Genomic DNA, 12193 nt, shown 5'->3' with positions numbered 1-12193 from the left:
CTCTCCACAGCCACCACTCCCATTACCAATGTCTGCACATGCTACGACCAAGGAAAGCCCTCTGCTTTGACTTTTTTATATTCTTCACCTTCTGACCCACTTCTAGCTGGAACATCCTATTTGGGTCTGAATGTGAAACAAAACAGAACAGTTTCATTCTATGGAGCCAGACAGCCAAAATGTGTATGTTGTTGCATTGTGTGGTCCTGTTGTGTGGACAGGCCCACACAAGCCAGCTGTTCAGTATAAGGAACAGTTTTGCACATTTTTATTATTAACCCAGTTTGTCAAACAACTCTACCCCATTTCTGATGACAGTGAACATGAAAAAGAGCAGCTGCCTTCGTATTATTTTTCTTCTGAAGGGCTGAAATGTACCCCTACATTTGGGATAAAATAATCTGTAAGATGTTCATATGAAGGTGAAATTATAAGGGAAGCTCATAAAACAACTTATCCTCATCTAAGGAGTGAAATCAACTTCTCTTTCTAGTTTTATAACTGAAAAGCCAGACATATATAAGTAGTAAATCAAATGCTACCTCTGTCTTATCATTTCTACCCAGCTCAACGGTCTCTTTCCTCCCTGACTGTTAATTCACTGATTTATTCGTTTAACTTTATTGAGGGCAGCAGGTTGTCACTACGCCCTTTGGTTTTTTTCTCAAAGTTTTCATGGTATTTACATAGTATTTGTTGAATTAAATGCTCTAGTAACAGTTTTTAGTACAATTAAAATTCTGTAAATATTGTTTCTGGGAATCTCTCGTTTGAGGTATTTTGTATGATTTTTCAAGAAAAATTAAAGATGTTCTGCAATTGTCAAGCAGTATCAATTGTATCACTACATTCCATAAGCTGCCAGCACCCTCTGGTGTCAACTGTAGCAAATTATTTCAGTCTGATGTGCATCCTGAGATTAAAATTTTTCCAAGGTAATATGTAGCATGAATCAAACAGAAGATAGCATCATCTCTAGTACATGAGAATTAGAGTATTAAATGCAGAGTTATAATGAGGCCGTCAAGTGTGAGCACACTAATTAACATGAACAAAGCCACAGACATCAGGAGATACAGGCAGAGAACTCAAGTATCAAGATGTATGTGTATGTTTGTGTGCATGATGAACTTACGAACATTCATTAAGAAATAAGAAAGGCAGTCCAACTCATAAGAGATAATATGACACATTTAATTATGACATTTTTGTTTGTTTCCACAATCACCCTGTGTTTCCACAGAAGGAGCCTTCAAGACAGCTTACTAAATATAATATAAAACTTATAATACAAATGATGATATAATCTAAACATAACTGATCCCCCAAGGAAATTAGTTACAGTGAAAATATGCCAATTAATTGCAGATAAACACTCATGCATAAAAAAATACAATGTGATGATGTCTAAAGAGAGTAATAATGGCTTCTAAATATTCAGCATTAATAAAGCCAATGTTCTCAGGACTCCATCCATGCTCCATTAGCCATAAATCCCTCAGAAGAAACTTGGGGTTATTTCCTAAGTACTTCCAAAGAAGTCTGTTCTTTAAATGCACTCTGTATTTTTTATCCTGAGCCCACAAAAATATGTATATATTTCTTAGGGTTTGGTTGGACTTTGGCCCTCCTTCTGGTGCATGAAGGATTCTCTGACGTATGGTGGTCGGTGGGTGGATCTGATTTCCTGATCTATGGTCTCTATTTCTAAGACGAACAAAGCCTGTGCCACATCCAGTGGCTTATCCCCATTCTCTGACAAGGATTCCTCCAGTAGGTTGTATGATATCATCATAGAAAGTGAATGTATTTGGGGCACGGCCTGAAACTTATTCTTCCATCTATATTTACGATTCATTGCAGAAGGGAAAAAGAGACATGACATTGGAGTGAATACAAATAATATTTTCACCCTAGGATTTAGAATTCCCCAAAGTTATATGAACACTTCTGTATGATTTGCTCCTCCTTTGTTTAGGTCCCTTCCCAGAATTAAAACCACTTCCTAAAATTTAGAAAATAGTGAGAAGTCCTCCATAAATTGGTTATTGGGAGAATAAACAAACATATTCATTCACCCAAATCTTTTTCTTCTTCCTAGCATTTTTCCTGCAAGTGGCAAGGTCCACTTTTTTTTTTTGGATCAGCCAAATGTTCATCCATTGGTTGCAACAGGAATTGACCAACCAGCTTGTTGCCCGAGCCTGAAGTCGTGGGCTGAGAGAAGGTGACTGGCCCGAAGTCACCCGGCCAGCTTTCATTCCTAAGACCGGACTAGCTCACGGTCTCCCAGTTTCTAGCCAGATGCTTTAACAACTAGACCAAATTGGCTAATATATCATTGGCCCAAATGGGAACCTTTTAACAGAATATTTTGCTGTTTAGTCTTCTAAGATGTGGGTCTACTGAGAAGGCATATTTTTAACTAATAGAATATGGTGACTACCCCTCTAGTTTAGATGTGTAAATCACAGTATGATTTCATAGTGCATTTATGTTTAAAGACAGAAATTATAAATTTTTCCATCAGAGGAACCATTCTGTGCTATGAAGTGCTTCTTTAGCAGCTATACATGAAAATACCATTTAACTACAATCATTTCAACAGGAATAAGAAAAGTATGGAGAAACTTGTTTCTGATTAGAGACAATTAAAAACTTCAGATTACCAATTTACAGCAGAATCCTTTCAATGTGAAATTCCAATTTCCTGAAGCTATTCAGTGAAGACTTGCAGTAATTTTGACAAGCTCCTCCACTGTGAGAGCTAAAGGTAAGGTAGAAGAGATCTCATAAATCTAATTCACCATCAGTTATCATGTTATTATCTTCCTCATTTTCTTCTAGCCCACAGACACATCAATTTCCCTTTCTATTTTGATGTTCCAGATCTTCTGAGTAAAAGATTCTAGGTGCCTTAGAGTAATTTTGCTATCTTTTTGTTTGATCAATATCAATTATTATGGATTTGTCAATTTTGTTCTATAGACTGCCCTGCAGCAAATCCATACTCTTCTAGCAATTTATTAGAATAGAGAAGTATTTTTAAGCCAGATTTTTGGGTGGAATTATCTAATAATTTTATAACTTTTGATGTTCTAGGGGATATTAAGCTAATCTGGTTATGAACTGATTTGGCTCTTATTTTTAATTGAAATAGATTAAAGTTTTCAGACCTGTTCAAATCATTTAGTATGTTCCTGTTTCATTCTCTAGAAAATTCAAAGAGAAGATATTTTTAAGCATATCAGAAGCATTTAGTAATGTAACTGAGATCTATGGGGCACAGAATTCTTTTTTAAAAGGTCTCTCTTTCTTGAACTAAGCCACCTGGAGTTCTTGGAGAAAAGAAAGGATATACTTCTAACAAATAAGTAATTAAAATAAACATTCCAGCACCTGCACATCTCTTGCACTTCTTAATAGAAGGGTACATAAATGTGGAAGAAAGCAGTCTGAAGATACATCTCACCAGGGAAGTTCAAGAACATTACAATATTCTTACTAAGTAGGTTAAGTCATGTATGATTTTTAAAAAATACAAATATGGTTTATTTTGGTCTGGAATCCAGGGATGGAACCGAGCAACTTATGGACTTTGATACGCTACTCTGGGCCATATTTGGGGGAACATGGTCAGTTGAAGGGACAGAAGAAGTAAGCAAAAATAATTCCCTCTCCAGTTGGGGAAATGCTGCATTGAATCAGAAGCCTTTTGTGGATGAAAGACTTTTCACCCATGGGATGCAAATTGTAGTTTCAACCATAAGTGACTTCTGAAAGCATTATTAATTGAATTCTCTGAGAAATGTCTATGATACAGTTGTTTCCCATTGTAATATTTTGCAGTGCAATCCTATGCATGTTTATTTCGAAATAAATCCTATTGGTTTTCTGGAAGAAAAATGGTGAAATATCTTTTCTTTATGTCTTTCCTATTTTTTTTCCTTTACACCTTTTACTCTTTCTTTCTATTTTTCTATCTTTCTTTTAGTTTGTATTAGTTTTTACTACTGTAATTATAATCTTTAATAAAATTACTTGAAAATAGGAAATAAATCCTATCAATGTTAAATTGATTGTATTTCTTAAGATATTTAGGATACAAAATAAAAATGCAGATAATTATTTTAGATTGTATTAAGATGTTAATCATACTGGTGTATTTCTCATACATGTATTAACAACATTTTCCAATGAAAGTGCTCAGGGTGTTTCCTTCCTTAAATTTCAGTGGTAAAATTCTAGGTTAACAAGCATAAACTATTTTGGTCTGGAGTAAACATGAACAGCTCTCAGATTCCTCCACTCTATCCATTTTGAAGGTTTTGCATTATTTGATACCCAATCCTCATCTCTCTCAATGCTTGATGACCATCCAATGAATATGCTAGCTGATTATATTCACAAGCTAGTAAATTAGAAATTATTTCCAGGAACTGACCTCTGTTCTGAGTCATATGTCTCTTTCTGTACCAGACTTCAGACTTTGCTGTATATATTCATAAACAGGAATTTATTCTTTTATAACTCCAGCTTAGTTTTTTAAGCCCAGCTAGATGCTAGCATTAACTGTCCTTTGCTGATCTTGAAAAATCTGGGTAGTGCTGGACCTGAGTTAGTACTTAGAACAAGATCATTAGGAAATACCAGAGCTGTAGGCTAGACTGGAAAGTCAAGGAATATCTTGGAAGAAGGAGATGAATAACTACTGCTGTTGAACTCATTGAGTTTTTACCTTTACCACCTTTGTTATGTGAATACTTAAAGCGTTCAATAGTAATTTGAATTAATCTTGTGCGTGTGCCTTTCAGACATGTTGGCAATACAACCCCCAGAATTCCCAACCAGTACAGCATAGAAAATTGCAACCTTAGTACTTTCAATACTGTGATTTTATATTTGTCTTTGAATATTTGTTGCTCCTTTGTAAATAATTGTTTTAAAAAATGTTATAATCTGGAATCCAACTAGCTGTATTATGTAGAGCCAGAGTCATTTGCAAGAAAAACATTAAATAATATATGGGGGATATCCACTGCACATCAAACTCCACCTATTTCTTCTGTATCAGGGCAAGCAGCAGTTTACTGAAGGAGAAATTAAAATTAAAAAAAATTGTATAGGGAATGAAGTATTTCATCTCGCCACCACTGCAATGATCCACCCTCTAATTTAAATGAACATAAATACATAATGTGTAGTTTGGCCCAATTGACTTAGGACACATCCTGCTAACTATGACACAAAAGTGCTCCACTCACCATTTTCAAAGGACATGTTCACATGATGATGTCTGTCTTCCTCATGTCAGCAATAAAGTGCTGTTGTCCAGTGTGGGAACCAGCAGAACAGATGCTGGCTTAAAGAAGTGTTGACCGTACTTCTCACCTCTACTCTGCCTTGCCAGTGAAGTGGAATATGGGGTGGGGAAGACTTCTTTTGGTACCAGCTATAAACAATAGAAGATCATGGCTGGTGTGGGTCTTCTGGGCTGTGTGGCCGTGTTCTTGAAGTTCTGTTTCCTAACGTTTCGCCAGCACCTGTGACCGGCATCTTCAGAGTGCAGGAGCACAGACAGGAGCAGTTCTCTCTGTGCCCAGGGTGAAGAAAAAACCCTGCCTAATCCCCAGGAAGATACACACAGATTCTGACACCAAAACAAGCAGCCACTCAGTAACCCAACCCCCCCACACACCCCCAACCCCCCCCCACACACCCAATCCCCCCCCCCTCAGATCTCTATAAATACCCACAAAAGGGTCACATCACCCTGGGCACAGAGAGAACTGCTCCTGTCTGTGCTCCTGCACTCTGAAGATGCCGGTCACAGGTGCTGGTGAAACGTTAGGAAACAGAACTTCAAGAACACGGCCACACAGCCCGGAAGACCCACACCAGCCATCGTATGCTGGCCGTGAAAGCTTTCAACAATACAATAGAAGATCAATCCCTCAGTCTTCTGGTCTCAGTTCTCAGATCTCACAAAGTGATTACTTTGTGGGATCAGAGAAATGGCATCAAAAAGAGCTTATCTGCTCCCCTCTTTCTCCTGTCACCTATGACAAAAGAAGTGGGAGAGAGAGAGAAGGCTGATCCCCCTTCTTTCCCCTGCTTCACTTGCTAAGAGTGACAGCCAATGTGGTGGGGGAGGACTGGTTACCCACTTCTGTTCAAGGAAGGGAGAAGCAGCTATTCACACATACACACACCCTTACTTCACTCCTTTAACTATGTAATATTTCCTCATCAACTGATCCTGTTTATCTCAAATCTTCATGAATTAAAAATGAAGTGATACTTAGAAAATGCAATCTGGAAAAGGCCAATGATCTTCAGGAAACATTTTAAGATGGCTTGCTTGATAATGATCTGTTTATATTTCCAGGCTGCTCTTGACTATCCTGCTGCTTTGCATTTACTATTCATATAATCAGTTTTTATTATCCATATTGTATTGTATATGTGTGTGTTTTGCTATGATCATCAGAAAAAAAATGAACATTTTAGAAAAGTTTTGCACATTTAAGGTTATCACAATTGGAAGAGAGAGTTGATTTGGGTGTGGGGTAGGGAATTTAGATTAGAGACTGACCAATCACCAAAATAATAGTAACAACAACAACAATTATTGATTACTATTCAAAAAGTCGGTCTATCAAATAATTATAAAGTAATAATAAATAAATAGAAAACTAAAGAACTAAATAATTATGTGGCTAATACCAGATATTGATATTGTAACTTCATTAACCAATAAAAATAATCTAAGCTTTGGCTTATTTCCAAAGAAAATGTTTTCTTCTTGATAAATCATGCAGTTACAGAGTCATAAAGATACAGGTGGCTAATATATAGTTAATGATTTGGCATACTATGTATTCTTGAGCTTCCTATTTAGTTATCAGAAGCACTTAGCTGTAACTAGTGGAAAATGAGGAAGATTGGACCAAAGATAAGCATTCAAATACTTTTATAGGTATGTTTTCATTAGGATTTTAGGTAAAGTGGAAGAATTGTCCCCTTTCCCTCAAGCCAACTTCAATAAAGGGTTAGGAATACAGTGTAGCACAGCCAGAATGTTAACACAGAGAGCCCTATCTATCTATCTATCTATCTATCTATCTATCTATCTATCTATCTATCTATCTATCTATCTATCTTTGAAAAGAAAAAGAAAATAGAATACATTGGGGAGAGGCCTGGAATATTCTGGAGGTTATAGTACATAAAAATATTTTGCAGAGAGTGAAAAGACCCTTAGCTTCATGGCAATCTTATTTAGCAACTGACTTCAGAACACACTCATGTTAAGTTAGTTGTATGAGTGGCTCATCATAAGCACAGATAGTCCTGAAAAACTGGCAAATTGTTCATATGACCAAAGCAGGGGAATGGCCAATAAAAGTACTATACAAATATACAAATCATTATGAAACTAAGATGAAAAAAAATCCTTTAAAATCTAACTATATCATGGCTTAGCTAACTATGTGCATTGAGCACCAAACAATGTTAGTAGATTGAATTCCTTCCCTCCTCTTGCAACTCCTTGTGAAGGTTTAAGGGACTTTTTGAAGCAGTCTTGCAGTATGCACAGGAATGCAGAAGAGGAAGTCCTGCTATATGGACAGGAGTCTACTGATATGAATTTAGATGTTAACCTTAATATATATATTATAATATATATATAAATATATGCTCCCTCTTGCAATACCTGGAGGCTGTTAAGGTCTGGATGGGGTTGAAACTGAACCCTGGCAAGATGGAATGGCTCTGGGTTTGAGGTTCTTTGGTCCATGGAGAATTGCCATCTTTGGTCTTGGATGGGGTTGCACTGCCCCAGATGGACCTGGTGCATAATCTGGGGGTTCTCCTGGACTTGTGACTCCTGCTTTGCACAACTGTGGGTTGTGTGCCAGTTACGCCCTTTCCTGGACCAACAGGCCCTGCTTACAGTCACCCATGCCCTAGTTACCTCCTGTCTTGACTACTGTAATGCCCTCTACAAGGGGCTGCCCTTGAAAAGTATCTGAAAGCTTCAGTTGGTTCAGAATGCAGCAGCCCCCATGGTTTTGTGCACATTTTCACATGTGTCACCTCTCTTGTGGAAGCTGCATTGGCTGCCAATTTGCTTCTGGGTCCAATTCAAGGTGCTGGTTATCATCTTTAAAGCCCTACATGGCTTGGGGCCAGGTTATTTGAAGAATCGCCTTTTCCCAATTTCATCTGCCCGACCCACCAGATCAGGGAGGCAGGGTATGTTACGGGTCCCTCCCATTAAGGAAGTCCATCTAGTGAGGCCAAGAAGAAGGGCCATCTCCGTGGTGGCTCCCTCCCTGTGGAACCTCATCCCTGCATAGATGAGACTGGCCCCCACCTTGATGCTCTTCCACAAGGCCCTGAGGACATGGTTTTACCAGTGGGCCTGGGGATCCCAGGTTGATACGGAACCCATCAAATGGCTAGTGTAAATGTGTTGCTGTTGCCAGGGGGTGTGTGGGGGTGTAGTGGGTTTTGTATTTTAGGTTTTTATTTCTGTAAGCTGCTGGGAGTCATCGTGAGTGAGTTGGGCGGGTATATAAATTGCATAAATAACCTGGAACTTTGTTGAAAGAGGAACATCAGGACTGGACCACAAGCAACAGACTGAGGGGGCTCATGTGAAACACTTTTAAAAGGCTGTTAGAAAGTTAAGTATCATGACTGAAAAGGATTATTCAAAGTCCCGTTTATTTTTGATTTCCAGATAAATGCAGAATTCCAAAAGAAAAGTGAAAATCTATTAGAACTGACCAAGAAAACCACCTTTATTTTGGAATAGCTAAAAAGCAACTTTAATAAAAAATGCTGATTTAAGAGTATTTGGAAGACCCATATTGTTACACCCCCCCTCCAAAAGCTTTTTATTTCACACAAGGTATACACTGAAATATTATGGGCATATTGCATCACAGAATGAAATGCTAATAATAGTACCAGTCAAATTAACTAGTCTCTCTTCTGGTATGATTTTACTCACCATAATATTATATGCAAGATGGTTGTGCAGGCCTTTGAAAGTATTCCAGTTGCATTTTTTTTATTTAGCCAGGTAACTTTTGCTACCATTTCCAGAAGTCAGTTAGACTTTGCTATAGTGGCAAATCTTCCATTGCCTGTGTGGGTGACAGACAATCCACCTGGCACACACAATCGTTGTCCTCCTCCTCCTCCTCCATTTTGCTGTCGTTCTTCAGTTTCTGTTGCCTAAGGTAGCTCTGTTACTCTGTCTAATTAAAGAGGGCAGCTCTGCATTAATTGTATTTGACCAAAGCAGTTGTAATAAGAGTAACAGCCCATCAGGCATAAGTTCTTTCATAAGAAATGGCATAGTTAGACAACAAGATTTTACTCTCCAAATGCTTTAAAATCAAGTCACAGAACCATGAGAGTTGCTGGAACTTGACATTATACTGCTTTAAATATAGCTTACTGATATATTAGATTCATTTAACTGTATTTTTTAGCATTTATGATTGCTTTTCATCTTCCTACCATTCAAATGTTTGAAAATACACATGGCAAAGAGGTAGAAAAAGGATGCTTTTGTTAAGACAAAAATAAATACAGACTAATTAAATAAATAGTCTAGTCCAAGCTTATAGATATCCATTTGCCCAATAGTTTATCTAATCATCCTCCATGAGGCTTAAGTAATATAAGTATCCAAGCTCAGAGAATTCTTACTGTGAACCATTACTGTTATAGGATTGATTATAGTATTGCCCCCCTCATTGTTTTACAAAATAAAAGTTGCATATGTCCTAGCAGGTGCACAAGTGGACACAGAGGGAAAAAGAAATGAAGGAGAGAGAGAGAAGTCTTGTCAGCTATCATAATGCCCTGAAATCACAAAGAACAATCTGGAGCTTCGTTTCACTCTCTTTCTAATTCATCCACACCTTCTATTGTGCTATTTTGGCTCTTAAGTTACATTATTTTTTTGTAGCTGCTCCAGATTGCATATTTGTTTTGGCACCAGAAGCAGGAAATAGGTAAAATAACATGGGTTTACCAATTTGGAGTAATTCTATTATTTATCTTTCTTCCAAGAAGATTTTCTCTCTTACATTCATTTCACACCCATCCACACACCATTAATTTAGTGTATAGGTTATGACTGGAAATATGATATGTCATAAATACATATTTTATATGCGCAGTAACTGCATTACTATGGATATTTGCATAGTGTGACCAAGTTATTAGGGCTGATTGTGACCATCTTTTAAAACAACTGAGGGGGCTGAGATTCACTAGACTGGCCCTGCATTTGTGAGTGCATTATTTACATATGCACTACTATAGTATAGGCAGAATATGAAAAGCATCATGCTTAAAAAACAAGGAACCAAATGTTTACCTTATAGCATGTTTAGACATATAAACTTATTGTTCTGTCTTAACAAGTTTCATGGGGGGAAGTATATTCTCTAGTTACTGTAACTAGAGAGTTCAGTATTATGTATCAGTCACTTCATTAACGTCACTGCTTGATATAAAGGTAGTCAATAAAAATTAAAAACAAGGAAGTTGGATGCTGCATACATAATTGGAGGAAAAATGTGATTGCTTTTCAATTAAAATGAAATAATCTGATTTTTTTGTTGCATAAAAGAGATATTTATGTCTCTAAAGTCAGTATTTTAAAAACAAAGGAATACAATTAATTGACTAATCACTATGTCCTATCAAGCTGGTGTTGACTCTTAGCAACTACATAGATTTTCTACAGGACAATCTGTCCCCCAGCAGGCCCCTCAGAACTTCCAATGCTGTATCCATTGCTGCTGTAACTGAGTCAATCCATCTTGCTGCTAGTTGTCCCTTTTTCTCTTTCGTTCCACTTTTCCTAGAGAGCTGTATTGTATATGTACATACTACGATAATTTGAACCTGCTAATTTGTGCCTCAAGTGAAAACTCTGGATTTTTTGTTCTGTGATCCATGTATTTGTTTTCTTGGCTATCCCTGGTATTCTCAGGAGTCTCCTCCAACCCAAGTTCAAAAGCATCAATACTCTTTCTAGCCTATTTCTTCAATGTCCAGCTTTCACTTTCTTAGTGTCACCAAAAAACCATTGCCTGCTAGATTCTGATCTCTGCAGGTATAGACACATCCCGTCATCTGAATATCTTTTCCAAGGGCTTGGAAAGTGCTTTCCAAGTACTAGTCTGTACAGTAACATATTTCTTGACTGCTCATTCCTTTAATGATGGTAGTTGATCCTAAAAGGCACAGTCACCAATTCAACATCTTCACTCTTAGTTCTAAGTCTGCTTGCTGTACCTGTTGTCATTAGTTTGGTCTTCTTTATACTTAATCTCATTTTTCACTGTGTTCCTTGACTTCTATTACTGCAGATCATTTCACTTTTCACTATTAATGTCATCAACATAGTACAGATTAATTATTCTTCCTCCAATTTTAAAACCACCCTCATCTTCTAATCCATATTCCTTCAATATATATTCAGATTTAGGTTGAATAAATAAGGGGAGAGCATACAGCCTTATCTCACCCCTTTACTGGCTTGCAAAGGAGTGAGCCAGTCTGTTTTACCATGTTCCATCCAGACTGTGGCTTCCTGACCTGTGGATATGCTTCACAATGAGGATAATGAGATGTTCTGGCATTCCCATTTTCCTAAGCACATCCCACAGCTTGATATGGTTGACACAAACAAAGGCCTTTCTAAAATCAATGTAACACATATTGACTTCTTTTTAGTAGTCTTTGGCTTTCTCAATTATTCAGTCTGCATCAGCAATAATATCTCTTGTTCTTCAACATTTTCTGAAGCCAGCTAAAGAAGTATAAACTTCTTAGAAAGTTCTCATGTTTATTGTCTTCTACTGGAACACATTGTTTCTCATTCATATATGATCAAAATATTATTGTACATTAAAGTAGGAAATAAATTCTCAACATAACAAGAGAAATCATATGCAGTAGACTGGATGCTGACTCGGTCACACTTGATTTGTGAGTCTACTGTAGTTATGACTAAAACTTGCAACCCCTATGTTGGGATTTAGTTCCCACTAAAGAATTATGATTCATCCTAATTATGTTGTAAGCCACTTCCATAAAACCATTGCCCTCAATCCTGTACAGCAGTTTTCACCATTGTGAGCCTCCCTTGCTACTG

General features: G+C 37.3%; 1 protein-coding gene across 3 annotated transcripts in view; it reads right to left on the bottom strand.

The window, feature by feature from the left end:
• Positions 1-12193, bottom strand: part of DNAJC5B (DnaJ heat shock protein family (Hsp40) member C5 beta) — a 42097-nt gene that overhangs the window by 28540 nt on the left and 1364 nt on the right. The window contains exons 2-4 of one of the 3 annotated variants that reach the window (XR_015794048.1): positions 9023-9272; positions 2670-2767; positions 1198-1841 (exon numbers count right to left, since the gene is read on the bottom strand). The exons of 1 other annotated variant lie outside the window; for it this stretch is intronic. The gene's annotated coding sequence lies outside the window, so the exon portion shown is untranslated. Of the gene's footprint in view, positions 1-1197; positions 2768-9022; positions 9273-12193 lie in introns of those variants that run through there. One more of the 3 variants, XR_015794047.1, reaches the window with a different exon arrangement.

Source organism: Python bivittatus, unplaced genomic scaffold (genome assembly GCF_059951505.1).
Source record: "Python bivittatus isolate LINGU-HERP-01145 unplaced genomic scaffold, Pbiv_v1 ctg000840_np1212, whole genome shotgun sequence".
Lineage (NCBI taxonomy): Eukaryota > Metazoa > Chordata > Lepidosauria > Squamata > Pythonidae > Python > Python bivittatus.
This window is presented reverse-complemented; position numbering and strand designations above follow the sequence as displayed.